Source organism: Rhinatrema bivittatum, chromosome 4 (genome assembly GCF_901001135.1).
Source record: "Rhinatrema bivittatum chromosome 4, aRhiBiv1.1, whole genome shotgun sequence".
In the NCBI taxonomy this organism is placed as follows: domain Eukaryota; kingdom Metazoa; phylum Chordata; class Amphibia; order Gymnophiona; family Rhinatrematidae; genus Rhinatrema; species Rhinatrema bivittatum.
This window is the reverse complement of record NC_042618.1, coordinates 420,868,048-420,885,075: the sequence shown is the minus strand read 5'-3', so window position 1 is coordinate 420,885,075 and position 17,028 is coordinate 420,868,048. Positions and strand designations below refer to the sequence as shown.

Genomic DNA, 17,028 nt, shown 5'->3' with positions numbered 1-17,028 from the left:
GTATAGCTCGACATCCAAACTACCTTTATAATGCCTATAATAACTATGTTAACTCTCGCACGCATCTTTTGAACACTCTGTTAACATCGAAACTTTGTAAACCGTTGTGATGGCAAAACCGAACGATGGTATATAAAACTCGCTAAATAAATAAATAAACTAAATTCCCGTCATTAATACGTTTAGTAAAGTTTGTTTTGGACCTTTCGCTCCAGAAAGCATCCCAAGATGTTTTATAATTTAATACTTGAAAAACCGCATACGGCCACCTCTGGGGTAGAAATTATTTTGGCACTTTTAGTACCTGCTCATCGTGACAGCGTACAAAGGAAACTATGACAAATATCGGTACTGATATTATAATCCAGTGCAGGTAGTTTAACTGAGACCCAGGGGAATAAAGTGATGTATCACACAGCATCAGAGGGAGAGTAGGATTTGAACTCACCGAAAATAAAAAAATTGAATTGAGCATGGCCGTTGGTTAATAGAAAGGTGGACCTGAGTTTATATCTGTTTTTATTATTATTATTTATGCATTTGTAATCAAATATAAACATAAAAAATACTGACAATAAATGTATCCAGAGGATTAATAATTTAAGTATAAAAGAAACTAAATCATTACAAAATACATAAATTAACCCCTCAGATATTAAAGTGCACGAAAAGCAGGGAAAAGAGTCAAAGAAATAATGAGGAGGTGAAAAAAAACAACATCGAAAAAATTCCCATCCCTCAACCAACAAATCAGAATGTAGTGATGGGTTCAGATTCCTGCACCTTCACAGACTTCGACAGTTTGATCATCTCAAAAAAAAAAAAAAAAAAGAAGCAATTACCACCATACTGAATAACAGAATTAACAAGAAATGTTTTAAAAAATCAGCTACCAAAGAACAAGACACTGCTGAAAACTAAAAAACAAATCTGCATTTAACCAGAGTCAGCTTAGTCAGCTCAGGGTAAACCCTGAGCTTTATCATAAAACAAGACCTCCTTATTTTGGAATAAAAAAATCTCAGCACCCAAACAAAGTAGCTGTGAGGTAACCCCCTTCAACAGAAGACTCCAATACTGCTGTTACTTATTAAAAAGTCATCGGCTAGGAGGCAGTGTCCTATTATGGACTGGTGACTGGTTAAAAGATAGGAAACAAAGCGTGGGACTAAATGGTCTGTTTCCCAAATGGTGAAAGGTCATTAGTGGAGGGCCCAGGCATATTACTGGGCTGGTGCTGTTCATAAATGATCTAGAAAGGGAATGAGGTGTGAGGTGATCAGATTTGCAGATAAGAGTAAATGTATTCAAATTTGTTAGATAACACAAAATAAGAGAAAAGTGTGCATTTTTATTATTACATTTTCAATATTGTTTCAGGAATGTGTTCAGAAATATAAAACCATACTCGCACTCACACTCATTCACACTTTAAAATTGTCAGAATACACAATAAAGCCAGCTAATGTATTTACCATGAATCATACAGTATTATAATCTGCATCCAATGTAATATTAACCTTATTCCCTGTGGACATGTCCACTTACAATCTATTCTATGCTTGAATGCATACTATATTTGTATAAATCTTCAACATCTTGAAAACTGGCTCTTCTCATGTAATTCTTTATCTTGGAAACCTCCGTATTAAACTTGCTTGTATTGGCATGGTCTAACCCCGACAAGTGGCCCTTGTTTCACATGCGTTTGCTTCCTCAGGGGGACTGCAACCACTGAGAAAGCCAAACATACATATTACTCTTAAAACCCCAAATCGCCAAACACATTCACCATGAACATCCATTAACCTAATATTTACCTCAACGATGTTTATACTCAATTTATGACTCAAGCTGCATCAATCTTCTTCTGCTTCCCATTTTCTTCAAAAGTTTTCTAACCATTCACCACCAGCGTTTCCAAAGACCGTGTTTCATTAAGGTCTCTTCAATGAGAATCTATAACATACCAACATTCACATCTGAAATATGAGGCTACAAAGAGTATAACCATACCTTAGTTGTATCCCTAAATCTCAAATCCACCATATATTTACTAAATACTATCTGATAACCGTACAAGGCATACTCACAGGGCTGAACAGAACTATTTTCTCTATATCACATCACATAACACAAAATAAGAGAAAAGTGTGCATTTTTATTATTACATTTTCAATATTGTTTCAGGAATGTGTTCAGAAATTTGTTAGAACAGCAGCAGATTGTGAGGAACTGCAGATGGACCTTGTGAGAGTAGGAGCTTGGGCATCTGAATGGCAGACAAAATTTAATGTGGGAAAGTGCAAAAATTAATCCTATCTACAGTCGCATAATGCTGGATTCTGTACTGGGAGTCATCACACGGGGAAAAGACCTTTTATCCTTGTGGACAAGACATTGAAATCCTTGGCTATGTGTAGCAGCAGTCAAACCATCATGAGCACTTGGATCTGCACATAAAGGTCTACTTGATATTCCATCTTCTAAATTGACTTGCCTTGAAGAAAGAGCTTTCCCAGTGGCAGGACCCCTCCTACGGCACTGATGTGAAGGAGTTCATGAAAGCTCTTAAAATTTGATTATTTAAAAAGGCATTTATGATAGACAAGTAACATACTATGTTCCACAGACATTTTTTAGTTTATATATTGTTGCTATATTATGCAGACCACAACCTCAAATTTTCAGAGACACAGAAATGATTGTATGTGCATGATTTATTGTTTTCATTTATTTTAATCTGTTTTATGTACTTGTTTATTTTGTGTATTTGGTTTTATATATATTTCCATTTCATGTTTTATTATATCATCTGATTATGAATGTATTTTTGTAACCCACTGCAAATCTTGGAGCTTACAGGTTATAAATATTTTTAAAATAAATAAATAGGATATTCGAAATGATCCAAAAAGGATTGAAGAATACAATAAAATATAATATTGCCTCTGCATTGATCCATCATGTGACCACATCTTGAGCATAGTGTGCGGTTCTGGTTACCCCTTTGAGAAGGCTGACCAGACACAAAAGGCAGAATATAAATCAGATTTACCGAAATAGTGTCCTCGGGAGTGAGGGAGCCCAGCCTGTTTCTGAGAGACCCTTAAACCCAAGGGACACACATGAAGGCATCCCAGGAAGATACACAAGAGAGGATTTGAAGGCCCCCTTGTGAAATTTCTTTACCTGTTTTGGAGGATTTTATTTTCCTTGTTGAAAGAATGTATAAATTGCAGCTTTCTAACACAGACTGTTTACTTTTTGGAGCATCAAACATCAGGGCAGGATTTAGGAATAAGCACGTGACTTGGGTGCCAGATTTTGAAGGTGTCCAAAAACTGCAATTCCCCTGCTGCTCTCTGCTTGCCAGGAAGAGAGAAAGGAGGGAACCCCTTATCTTAAGTCATCTGCCTATGGGTGCCATTAGCTTAAACCCAGCCCTGCCAAACTGTGTACAGGATCTTCCTGAACTGTTTCATTTAAATGCCTTGATCCTTTGTTAATTCTGCCCCCACCCTCCTCCCCTGGTGGAAGAATCCATGCCAGATTTTAGGAGAATGAATTAAGGACTCAGCCCTGGTATCAGTTGGTGCCTTCCCAGCAATGGGGTCTGTGATGTCCCCTCAAATCTCTGGGCTACTAGAACACCTTTCATATAGTCCCCCTCAACGTAGTCCATCTAGTGAGTGAAACCTTTAGCCTATGCTGATTTTTCTAGCTCCCATTAAACCAGGCATTCTTATTTAGCAGACCGCAATGGAATGAGCATTGCCAAGCAAGAGAGACCATAAAACCAGGGCGGCCAACTCTGGGCCTCAGAGGCTGCAGGCGGTTGCGGTTTTTAACAATGCTCACAATGAATTATGCACGAGAGATATTCGCATGCATTGGTGACCCGCTACACTGCAGATGTGCTGAAAACCTGACTGGCTGTGTGGTGATGAGGGCAGGTACATGGATAGCTCAGAGCCACAGTATGGAAAGGAGATTCCAAGAGCAGGTTAGGTGGACTGGGGCACCACCATGCGTCTGGGCATTCCCTGTGGGGCTCGGGGAAAAAAGAGCTGCGGCTAAGGGGGTTCTGTTACTTGACCAGTAGGATGAGTTCCTATGGAGTGAATGCTCTAGAAAGTCTCTTTAGCGTTGCCACTCCGATAAAATTATTTAAGTAGGAAATGAAAAAGAAGAAGAGAGCAGTGGCGGGAAGAGACCAGAGGAACAGTCTGCTCCCTTGTAGCATATTAAAGTATTTTTCCCCACTGTCTTTACTTTCTCAGAGTACTTTCAATTATCATGCTTAAATTTTATAGGCCTGAACCACAAGATTATTCAATTTGTTTTATAGGTCTGGTTTGATAAATCCACTCAGTAGCAAACACTATATGGTAATTGAAATGCCTTGCCTTGTGAGGGGGGGATATTTTGCATTGGCATCAGCCCGAGTTTCCTAGTGCTGACACTTCGTCACACAGTGAAGTAAATTAAACTGGATAGACTGGTGCTACTCAGAAGTGCTCCTGGAAATCTTCTAACAGAGCAGTTCACTCCTTCCTGCCCCCAGCCACCTACACACAGGCACGCCAACACACGTGCAAAGGCCTGCAGAGGTGGAGGCGGGACCAGGCGGGAACATCGGTGCTGCAAAACTTAAAAGTAGAGGCTGAAGGGCATGCAGAGAGAGCCTGAAAAGCGATGGCGCACTGCTAAAGACCCCTCCAAGTTTAACAGTTTGACAACTGATCACCCTGCCCACTTCCAAGTGACATCAGCTGACTTTATAAACTGACAATCTTTTTTTTTTTTTTTTTTTTTTTTAACTATATCAAGGAATCTTTGTTTTCAGTTTTTATTTAAGTTTCTCAGGAATTTATTGGTTTTTATTATAAGGAATAAAATTAAGAGAAAATCAGGAGAAGGAAAAATTAGCTATTTTTCCCCCGCTGATTGTTCTCCCATTTATGTTCCATTTATGTTCATTACAATAAATACCGATACATTCCTTGGAAAAATAAAATAAGAAGATTCCTAAGTATCTCAGAAAGCCAGTTTCTTTGGGAAGGTTGTACATACAGCGTGCTTAGCCTTTTCCATACATTCTATACCTCCCCCCCCCCGGATAGGTGCCAGTGCATCCACTCCTGACCTTGTCCACCTCCACTCAGTCTTGTGTGCACACAACTACCAGAATGCTTTGGGATCAAAGTTTAATCACAAGCAGCCCAGCTTGTCTCTGACCAGGGGCGGATTGCAGGAAAATATCAGCCCGGGGGATTTTTTCAAAACTGGCCCACAGGGTATCTGACTCCCTTGTGCACTTTCTCTGCAGCAAATGCATCAACACGCCAAGTCGACTGCGAAACCTGGCAGAATTAAGCCCAAATATCTCCAAAATAAATTTCCCATTTTTCCTAAATAACTAAGAAATAGAGCGTACTCTAGACCAGCAGTGAGTAAACAAAGCTGTAGACCCCCATTACATCCATGCAAATCGGTTGGGGCCACCCCACAAGTCTGGTTAGCTGAATACTTCGCCTTAGTCACACATGTAGAACACAGATAGACCCTCACCAAATACAAAATGAAGAGATGATAAAATCCAAATAGAAACATGGAATCAAAAACTGAACTTGAAACCGCAACAAGCCAATGGAAAAACAAATATCATTCCTCATTAAACATCAAACAATAACATCAAGAAATTTAAAGCATCAATCATAATAGTAAATCCAAACTCATAAAAAGAATATTTCAAAACAGCTGATGAAAAGAACATCCAACGATTACAAACATAACATTGTTTTTTTAATTTCCCAAACATCAATAAAATGATTCAAAATAGCAGACACAGCAAACAACACCCCATAATTAAAATTAAAGCTAAAATAAATCCCCTGCTCTATTCCTGGGAACTTTAGATTCCAGTAACCCTGAGATTGTCATGGATTAGTAAGGGTTGGGAGATATGCACAACTTTCTTCTTTCCCTAACACACATGTTCATTCTCACACAAACTCCCTTATATTCTCGCTCACACACATGCTCACTAGATCACATGCTGTCTCTCGTACATGCTCACTGGCTCACATGCTCTCTCTCACAGATATGCTCACTGTGTCACATTCATGCTCTTGTTCATACACATGTTCACTAACTCACTCATGCTCTCTTATGTACATGCTCACACACATGCCCACTGGCTCAATCGCTGTCTTTTATACTCACACACAGGCCCACTAGCTTACATAGTCCTCTTTCTCAAACATATGTTCATTGGCTCACTCGTTCTCTCTCTCTCAGAAACATGCTCTGGTAAGCACAAGTCCAACTGTATTATGCAGTGCAACAATGGATAAACAGAAACAATCACTCCTCACAAAACATCAAGCAATAAAATCAAGAGATATAAGACATCATTCATAATATTAAAACCATGAAAAGACTGACTATATCAAACAGCCAACAAACATAGGGGGCCCAATATTCAAAGGGCCGGATTTTAAAAGAGTTACGCACTGAGGGGTAGATTTTAAAAAAGAGCGCGATCGTGTACTTTTGTTCGCGCAGCAGGCGCAAACAAAAGCACACTGGATTTTATAAGATACGCGCATAGCCATGCGTATCTTATAAAATCCTGGATCGGCGCGTGCAAAGCTGCCGATTTTGGGCAGCCTGCGCGCGCCGAGCCGCGCAGCCTGCCTCCGTTCCCTCCGAGGCCGCTCCGAAATCAAAGCAGCCTCGGAGGGAACTTTCTTTCGCTCTCCCCTCACCTTCCCCTCCCTTCCCCTACCTAACCCACCCCCCCCCGGCCCTATCTAAACCCCCCCTTACCTTTGTCCCTCGATTTAAGCCTGCTAGAAGCAGACATAAATCTACGCGCGCCAGCAGAGTGCTGGCACGCCGTCATCCGACCCGGGGGCTGGTCTGGAGGCCTCGACCACGCCCCCGGGCCGGCACCACGCCCCCAGTCCCACCCCCGAAATGCTGCATCCCGCCCCCGAAACGCCGCATCATTCGTCCCTGCCCCGACATGCCCCCTTAAAAAAACCCCGGGACTTACGCGCGTCCTGGGGCTCTGCGCGCGCCAGCGGCCTATGCAAAATAGGCGCGCCGGCGCGCGAGGGCCCTGCTCGCGTAAATCCAGGCGGATTTACAAGAGCAGGACATTTAAAATCCGCCCGATAAGGTACGCACGTAACCCTTTTAAATCGCCCCTGCGCGCGCCGAGCCTATTTTGCATAGGCTTCCGGCGCGCGCAAAGCCTCGGGACACAAGTAAGTCCTGGAGCTTTCCTGGGGGGGGCGTGTTGCGATCCACATGTCATCGGGGACGGCGCCGTGGGTGTGGTTTTGGCCCGGGGGCGTTCCGGGGGCATGGCCGCAGCCTCCGGACCAGCCCCCAGACCAGAACATTGTGCGTGGCAGCTGGCCTGGCAGGCGTAACTTTCGCGACAGATAGGGCCGGGGGGTGGGTTAGGTAGGGGAAGGGAGGGGATGGTGGGAGAAGGTGGAGGGAATGGGCAGCGCGCGCAGGCCTCGGCGCGTGCGTAAGTTGCACAAATGTGCACCCCCTTGCGCGCCGACCCCGGATTTTATAAGATACGTGCGGCTACGCGTGTATCTTATAAAATCCGGCATACTTTTGTTCGCGCCTGGTGCACGAACAAAAGTACGCGCGCGCGCTGTGTTTTAAAATGTACCCCACAGCTTGTTTAGTACTACTTAGCTGGATAAGTGGGAATTGTGTGGGTAAGTAGTGGCCGCTGAATATGTGCTTACATTTAGTGGCTGATTCTTAGCCACATAAGTCCCTTATACAGCTAAAATGTTAACTGCATAAGTTGTGGTCAGGCAGTGGGTGCAGTGACTTAGCCTCATAACTTATGCAACTAAGTAGCAATATTCAGTCTTAGCCACATAAGTTTACCAGCTACATTATACGGTCATAACTGATATGGCTAAGTACAAATATATATGCGTATATTCAGCGACATAGCCGTACCGCTGAATATACCGTGTAATTTAGCTGGATAAGTTATATCCGGCCAAGTTACTTAAACCCCAAAATTTTAAATTAAAAAAAATAATAATAGCTAAAAAAATCTCCAGTTCTCCATACCGTTAAATAAATAAATATCTGGCATCTTTGATTTTCCAAAGATTGTTGTGGATTTGGGTGAAGAATGCCACACAAACTTTATCTTCTCTCTTTCCTTCACACACATAGGCACTCTCTCTCTCAGACACATGCAGTCTCTCATTCTCTCATGCACACATGGAGGTGCTCTCGTACAGACATGCAGGCTCTCACGCATACATGCAGGTTCTCTCATGCAGACATGTAGGTGCACTCTCTCTCTCATACACATGTAGGCGCTTGAATGTGTGCTTTATCTCATGCACACATTCAAGCTCTCTCTCCTTAAACACTTGCAAGCTCTCTCTCTTTCATACACACATACAGACTCACTCTCATGCACATATTCAGGCTCTCTCTCTTTCATACACGATGGTGGCGCTTTCTCTCATATTCACACACACCTCTCAGGCATCCTCCTTTCTTCTGGGCCTTGGCCGCTCCTACGCTGCTCATTTACTGCCAGAGGGGAAGTGGGAGCAAGCGACACTCCAACCATCAGATGCATCCTCCTGCTGAGCCTGTAGGCCTTTCTTCGGGCCACGTTGGGCTCCATCGTGCCCCCGCTGACATCTCCCTCAGACTGTGATGGGTTGGGTTTTGTCGCAGCCCCGCCAACACCTCCCTCAGGCCATGACAGGTTGGACTCCACTGTGGCCCCACCAACACCTCCCTTGGGGGCTGCATCGGGTTGGGCTCTGTCGCAGCCCCACCGATACGTCCCTCGGGCCGCATCGGTTGTCATGGTCCCACAAAAGACCTTGTTCCATGGCAATCCCTCAGCAGGAGCTGAGATGAAGACCACGTGACCAGTGCAACCGGCCCACCGGGGGATGCCCAATCCCCCAGTAGGCCAATCCGTACTGCAATTCTGGGATCACAGTGGCCTTTGCCTTCCTTTTTTTATAATTACATTTTTATTAAGCATTTCTCAAACATGCACCAGTAAAATGATCATAGACATGGCAAAGCAGTATACAGTTATTAGAGCAACATGTAACTATCCTATTTAGTACAATAGTGGAGTCCTTCAGCTCTCATCATGAATACTTCAAAAAGTAAAATGAAATCACCATACACCTTAAATGGTACACGGATCACTGAGAACAATTTAACCAAATTGTGGCCTTTGCCTTCCTACCCAACACCACCAGTTTCCTCCTCTCAAACTCATCAGCAAAGTAGAAACTAGGCTTAAGAAGCAGCATTTCTGGTCACTGCAGATTTTACTGACTCAACACTTTCAAACAAAAGTTCATTTATTATTATTATAGATTATAATGCCTCAGCAGTAAAGGGCCAATAATCCATGGGATATGAGGAAAAAAAACCCATATTGATCATGGCTGGAAAATGATAAATGATGATGTCACTGCCCCTGGCAATACTCATGCAGACTCTCAAAAGCTAAATACAGTTCAAAAATTCTTTCTTTGTGCTGTTCTGTGAAACCAAAGTTCATATGTATAAACCCCTTAAACGTTATCATAGGAACAGGTCATTTTCTTAGTAGGGGAGGGGGCTTGGTTACATGTTTTTAAGGTTTTTATAGTTTGGATTGATTCATGGTTGGTGAGGCTTTGGGTTACATAGCCTAGTTTAATTTGTTCTTTTTTTTTATGTTTTGTAGTTTTAAAGCATGTGATACTGCCCTTGTAAACCGCTTTGAATGTTCAGTTGATCAAGGAGGTGATATATAAATTTTTAAAATAAACCTAAGAACTTCCAAATTAGATCAGGCCAAAGGTCCCTATTGTCCAGAATCCAGTAGAGTTGTCCATCCACAGTCATGCCCATCCAGTGACCAGAAGACCTAGTTTAGAAATGCATCCAAGCTGGGGTGACGTCCTTGACTTCTGTTTCATAGCCTGTGACTGAGCTCAGGTCCATTAATCTGTTTAATTTAATCCCATTTTAAACCCAGTTAAACTGTATTTCTAAACAATTTCCCTTCAATCGCCTCTTCAGTCCCATTCCCTCTTAATCTTACCCCTCCCTCATCGGTGCCAGACTCCAAAATGGATATTTAAATGTGACTATTATATAATAATAGTAGTAATAATTTCCCATTTCACCTTTCTTCTATGATCTACATAATTACATCTACAAATATCATCTCACAGGCTTCTGGGACAGACTCTACATCATTTTAGTAGCCTGCCTCTGTATGGCCTCCACTTTGTCTATATCCTTCTAGGGGCATGACCTCCAGAACTGGACACAGGAGAGGTCTCACTCATGATCTACGGTATAATCATTTTCTTTTTTTCTACTAATAATTCCTCTCCCTGTGCACCCTACCATGCCTCTGACTCTGGCCACTTTCTCGCTACCTTGAAATTACTGGATATAATCACTCCATGGCTTCCTTCCTGTTTGTGGACAGCAGTAGCTCAGCTTCTGTTGTGTACTTTGATTTCTCTACCCAACACCCAACACGCTAACTGCATTTCTTTTTACACTATTAAAGCTTAGGTTCCAGGTAACTGACGATTCCTAGAGCTATCTTACAGGCCGGTGCAGAAATCTGGGTGCTGAAACACTGTGCATTGGATTTCAGCCTACAGTTTTAACTCTCAGATAACATTTTTTAAACTCCTAATGCAGCAAGCTAATGATATGCTAATGCATTGGGAGTTTTAAAAAAAAGTGCATTGACCCTCAGATGTACATTCGACATAGTTCAAACGCACATTTTAACTTGGGAAAGTGTCTGATATGGAGGAGAGTACTTACCCAGCTAAGTGGCAGCTGTCGCCACTTAGCTGGATAAGTCAGCATTTACCCGGTTATTTGGTCACAATTTGCCACTGCTTCTTAGACGGATTAGTATGTACGGTTGAACTGTTCCTGATTTTTTTTTTTTAACTTTTTTGGGGTGATTTTGAAGGGCCAGCGCAGTAGTGCTGGAATCTTACTTCTATCTCTGCCCCGGAATTAATTTTCCAGCATTATGAAAATCCAGGCTGAGCCAACATTCCTCTCTGCATCGTAAAGTACTACTTAATGTCCTCATTTGCATGGGATTTCCACGTGAGGGTGCTAAGCAGCACTTCCATTTAGGGACTCACATTTTCTGTGCGTAAAGGCCCTTGCTGCGTTGGTAGTAAACTCTTGCAGGCAGAAAATGTGCGTTGAAGTGCGAAAGCGTCTGCATTGGCCTGTTAGATCACTTGTTATGCTCTCTGCTCCCTTGGGCATGCCACTCTTGTTTGCAGATCTTAGCACCATCCACAACGAGGCAAACTTTTTCCACTAACTCCTCCACAATATTATTCACAAGGGAATAACATTTCAGCTCCTTGTGCTGTAGTTTATCACATTATGATTAGGAACAATAGTAATACTGTCATGGCTAAGAATCTAAAACCCTTTTTTATTGCCTTGGATAAGGTCGAAAGCACTGACAAAACCAGACTATTTATCCAGAAAAAAGGAGTGAAGGTTCCTCCCTTGCCTTGCTGGTGGTACACCTCAGTCGATGAATGGTGGATGCTGAGGTAAGGGGATAACTTGTCCAGGGGATAACTTGTCCGGCTCCGCGGTTCCTCACTGCAGTGACAGGCGGAGCGCTCCCCTTTCCCGCCGTGACAATCTGTGCTCCTGGACCGCTGTTGCTCATGGTCTCTCACAATCCAGCTCTGGCCAAGTCTTGGACAGTGAAGATCTTCCGATACTACAGCGACAGCTCTGGCCAGTCAACATAAGGGAAACATTTCTTTCAGAATCTAAATCTCGTCCCCAGGTTTGGCCAGTCCTTGAGGGAAGAGCAGACCTCCTACAGTCCTTATCGGGATTATAAATCACTTCCAAAATTAAGGGTGCAGGTAGGGGGTTGTGTTCAAAGTACAAGATCTGAAAGGATACTTTATCTGCACAGGATTTTTTTTTTTCCACAGTGAAGCAAAATGATTGTTTCCTTCACTCACAGCTACAGAGTTTATGAGTTATAGATCTTTCTCAGGGATGGAAGAAACATGATAATTACCCCTGGCTAGGAAAGTGGGGCCTTTATTCATCAGATTTATCATCTTTGATGCTTGTAAATGTAACTTGCTTTGCTTTCGTGTTTGTTCATGCTACAAAATCCGAATTGCTCTTTTGTGGTTGTTCAAGACAGCGCAGCTTCCTTCATGAAGCCAACAGCCAGCCAGCATGGCAACTAGGCGGTTGTGTGTTGTTTCATGTTTGCTGAAGGAGAGGGGTAATTATTTTTATTACCATCGCATTATAAATAGTTTAAAAACCTGTTTCAGCTTTCAGAAATTGTTCCAATTAATTTTCTGCCCATGAAAGGTGTCAGCTTGGCAGCACCAGACTCGCTCGGCTTGACAAGTACCTGAGGAATGGCTGCTTGTGCAGGGCAAACCCCGGCCACACTGTGCTGACACCATCGCGCCCTGCTCCTTCCACATAACGGGAGCTTTCCAGGCCATTTTCTCTGCGGTGTGACAGCAGAGTGTAAAAGATGAAGTGTGCTTTGTAAACCACGCTAAACAGAGGTGACCTTGGAGCTGTATAGAGCAGGCATATGCATTTCACAGTGGCCCGTTTACCAAGGGACATTAGGAAAGAACACAGGAGGTTTTCTTACAGAAAACCCTACCACAGCAAGTACCATCTTTAGACACAAAGCAGAGCATGCAAGGCCCCCTCACATAAGATACTGAGGTCCTCGACAGCCCATTGCACCAAGCAAGGACATCATGGTCCAAACTTGCAACTTTTAATCTCCAACCTGAGCAGACGATCACCGAGCTGAGAGAACAGCCAGCTGAGCTAGCAAGCAGTCTTTCTTATTCAGTCTGACTGCTCGTCCCTGTTTCCTTATTACTTTGCTCTGTCACCACAGTCTTTCTGGAAAAACAAGAAGCCAAGTTTCAAATTATGTGCATTAATAATTTTTCCTTCAGATGACAAGTTGATTATATATTGAATGCTGAATTAGTGCTGCTGCTGCTCTTGCTAGCAAGTTAAAAAAAACACTGGATTGATTTTAATATCTTTAAGCATTAAAATATGTTGGGGGAGGGTAGTAACATTTCTGAACAATGTTTTGATCTCTCTGTTTCTTTTTGTTGTTTGTTGTTGCTGTCTTGGTTGGTTTACTGGTTTATTTATGTCCTGTGGTCGTCACATCTCAAAAAAGATATGGTTGCACTGGAGAAAGTGCAGAGAAGGGCAACCAAAATGATAATGGGCATGGGGCAGCTCCCCTATGAGGAAAAGCTAAAGAAGTTCGGTTCAGGTTGGAGAAAAGACGACTGAGGGGTATATGACAGTGGTCTACAAAATCATAAAAGGACTTGAAGAGTTTAATGTAAATCGGTTATTTACTCTCTCAGATAATAGAAGGACTAGGGGCACTCCATGAAGTTAGCAAGTAGCTCATTTAAAACAAATCGAAGAAAATTCTCTCTCACTCAGTGCATAATTAAGCTCTGGAATTCATTGTGAGAGGATGTGGTTATGTCATAGTGTAACTGGGTTTAAAAAAGGTTTGGATAAGTTCCTAGAGGAAAAATCCATAAACTGCTATTAATTAATAAGCAATAGATCTATTTAATGTTTGGGTACTTGCCGGGTACTTGTGGCCTGGTTTGGCCTCTGTTGGAAACAGGATGCTGGGCTTGATAGGCCCTTAGTCTGACCCAGTATGTCAATTTCTTATGTTCTTATAATAAAATCTGCTGTTGCTGCAGGGTGACATTTCATCATATAATTGTAAACACCCTTGGGCACCAAACTGTCTCAAGCACTGTCACGTCTGTAGCCAGATGGTAAGGCTATTGGGGTTTCTGCTTTTAAAGATGGTATAGAGATAGTCTGCACACCCAGAGTATCTTCACCAGAACATAAATCAAAATAGAAAAAATGATTTCAGAGGCACTTTTATAATTAAATTAAAGGATTTTATTTTGCTAGCAAATGGATAATTTTCTAGGTTCTTCACTTCTAGAAACAAGTGTAATTATTGAACAAACAAACCTTTCAATAATATCAATAATTTCAATGAGAAATAATTTACTTCGGGCACACAAAAACAATTTTCCATATGCGATTCTCACTCTAATTCTTAACACAGTTTGGAATAGAAACTGCCGGTTTCTGTAGAAGGATTATTTCTTACCAAGATATTGCCAGAGAAGTATTTTCTCAGTTAGTTACTTCTTAATGAGAACAAATGTTGAATTTCAACTTTAATTTAAGAAATCTGATTCTTTATGTTACAGGCTCTTCAGGCAATTCTGGAATTCTCCAGATAAGTATTTACAACTTTTATCTTTAACCTGATTTAACTCAATGACTTTGACCTCTTGTGTGTCCATGTATGTTGCATAAGTGATGTGAATCGGTTATTTACTCTTTTGGATAGTAGAAAGACTAGGGGGCACTCCATGAAGTTAGCATGGGGCACATTTAAAACTAATCGGAGAAAGTTCTTTTTTACTCAATGCACAATTAAACTCTGGAATTTGTTGCCAGAGGATGTGGTTAGTGCAGTTAGTATAGCTGTGTTTAAAAAAGGATTGGATAAGTTCTTGGAGGAGAAGCCCATTACCTGCTATTAAGTTCACCTAGAGAATAGCCACTGCCATTAGCAATGGTAACATGGAATAGACTTAGTTTTTGGGTTCTTGCCAGGTTCTTAAGGCCTGGATTGGCCACTGTTGGAAGCAGGATGCTGGGCTTGATGGACCCTTGGTCTGACCCAGTATGGCATTTTCTTATGTTCTTATGTTCTTAAGTGCAGTTTACCAAAATTGTGTCACAATTTGTTGGTGCGCACTTACCTTTGATTGCTGGATAATAATTTTTTAGAGTGCTGCCTGTGAACGCTGGGTAGAGAGCCCTGACCCAGGAATGATGTGAAGCTTTGGTGGCTTCTGATCGAGGAATAGCTCACGCTGCCTGATGGCGCAGACTGGACCTGATCTACCATGCTTGACCATGAAGACTCAGGATACTGTGGTTCACCTACTATTCTATCTCAAACCAAATCAATAAAAAAGACTACCTGCCTCACATCACCAATCTTCCACAGTCTACAATGTTGCTGAGACTGGAGATCTTGCTAATAGAAATCAAAATATAATTATTTCTACCCTGTCTAAGGATGCTGGCTTTGAGAGAACTCACAAAGTAAAGAAAATACTTAATCACTCTCTCTCTCACATTCCACACATATTTGCCAATAAAGACAAGAACAAGTTGTAGGACTTCTATATTCCAAGTTATTTGAAAGATTTTTTTTCCTCTAAGGAAACAACATAGATAAGATATACCTTTATTTACAGGTCCTGTGATTCAACACTGTGGCACCTTGTGGAGTGTTCACAATCTGAACTCTATGGTACTTAATGAAACTTTTTTCTTTCTGAAGTAGTATGTACTTCAATTAAATCAGCTCAGAATCAGACCATCAATCATCCACTTTTCTCACATCCACTTATCTATCAAAGCTGGCAAAAAATACACCATGGATCAGCTATAGAAAGTTAGCCTTAACCTCAACTAATTCCTTACTTCAGAAAGGATTAGAATTACAATAAGCACCACTTTCACACACTGTCACCCACACAGCTAGTGTTTCCTAGGGTACGTGGGTACTCTTCCACTTATTTTAGACTTCTGTGACAGGAACCTGCAACTGGATCTCTCCCCTACAGTCTCTACAACAGTCCTGCCTGTAGTACCTAGCAGGGCTCTCTCTGCCTTGTCCATGTGCTTTCTCTGCAGTCTCCAGCACAGCCCTGCCTGGAGTTTTGACACAGTTCTCTCTGCAATTTCTAAGAACATAAGAACATAAGAAAATGCCATACTGGGTCAGACCAAGGGTCCATCAAGCCCAGCATCCTGTTTCCAACAGTGCCAATCCATGCCACAAGAACTTGGCAAGTACCCAAAAACTAAGTCTATTCCATGTTACCATTGCTAATGGCAATGGCTATTCTCTAAGTGAACTTAATAGCAGGTAAAGGACTTCTCCTCCAAGAATTTATCCAATCCTTTTTTAAACACAGCTATACTAACTGCACTAACCACATCCTCTGGCAACAAATTCCAGAGTTTAATTGTGCATTGAGTAAAAAAGAACTTTCTCCGATTAGTTTTAAATGTGCCCCATGCTAACTTCATGGAGTGCCCCCTAGTCTTTCTATTATCCGAAAGAGTAAATAACTGATTCACATCTACCCGTTCTAGACCTCTCATAATTTTAAACACCTCTATCATATTCTCCCTCAGCCGTCTCTTCTCCAAGCTGAAAAGTCCTAACCTCTTTAATCTTTCCTCATAGGGGAGTTGTTCCATTCCCCTTATCATTTTGGTAGCCCTTCTCTGTACCTTCTCCATCGCAATTATATGTTTTTTGAGATGCGGCGACCAGAATTGTACACAGTATTCAAGGTGCTGTCTCACCATGGAGCGATACAGAGGCATTATGACATTTTCCGTTTTATTCACCATTCCCTTTCTAATAATTCCCAACATTCTGTTTGCTTTTTTGACTGCCGCAGCACACTGAGCCGACGATTTCAATGTGTTATCCACTATGACACCTAGATCTCTTTCTTGGGTTGTAGCACCTAATATGGAACCCAACATTGTGTAACTATAGCATGGGTTATTTTTCCCTATATGCATCACCTTGCACTTATCCACAACCCTGCCTCATAGTTCCAGCACAGCTCTCCCTGCAGTTTCCACGTGCTTTCTGAAAAGTCCTCAGAAGAGATCCTTACTCCTCTGAAATCGTTTCAAGAAATAGTTCTCATCTACTTTAAAAAACAACCTTTTTATCCACCAAGAAACCATTTAAAAACTCCTTGCCTAAGGAATGTTGCAGGAGTGCTAGGGAGCGGTCCCAATTCTGGAGAGGTTAGTGTG

The 17,028-nt window shown here is 42.0% G+C and overlaps 1 long non-coding RNA gene across 1 annotated transcript; it reads right to left on the bottom strand.

The window, feature by feature from the left end:
* Nucleotides 1-916: 916 nt before the first annotated feature.
* On the bottom strand, nucleotides 917-15,176 carry LOC115089554. The gene is made up of 4 exons (XR_003856161.1): nucleotides 14,934-15,176; nucleotides 12,878-12,996; nucleotides 1,821-1,959; nucleotides 917-1,734 (listed from the first exon to the last, which is right to left on the bottom strand). It is a non-coding gene; the product is annotated as an uncharacterized LOC115089554 (long non-coding RNA).
* Nucleotides 15,177-17,028: the final 1,852 nt, after the last annotated feature.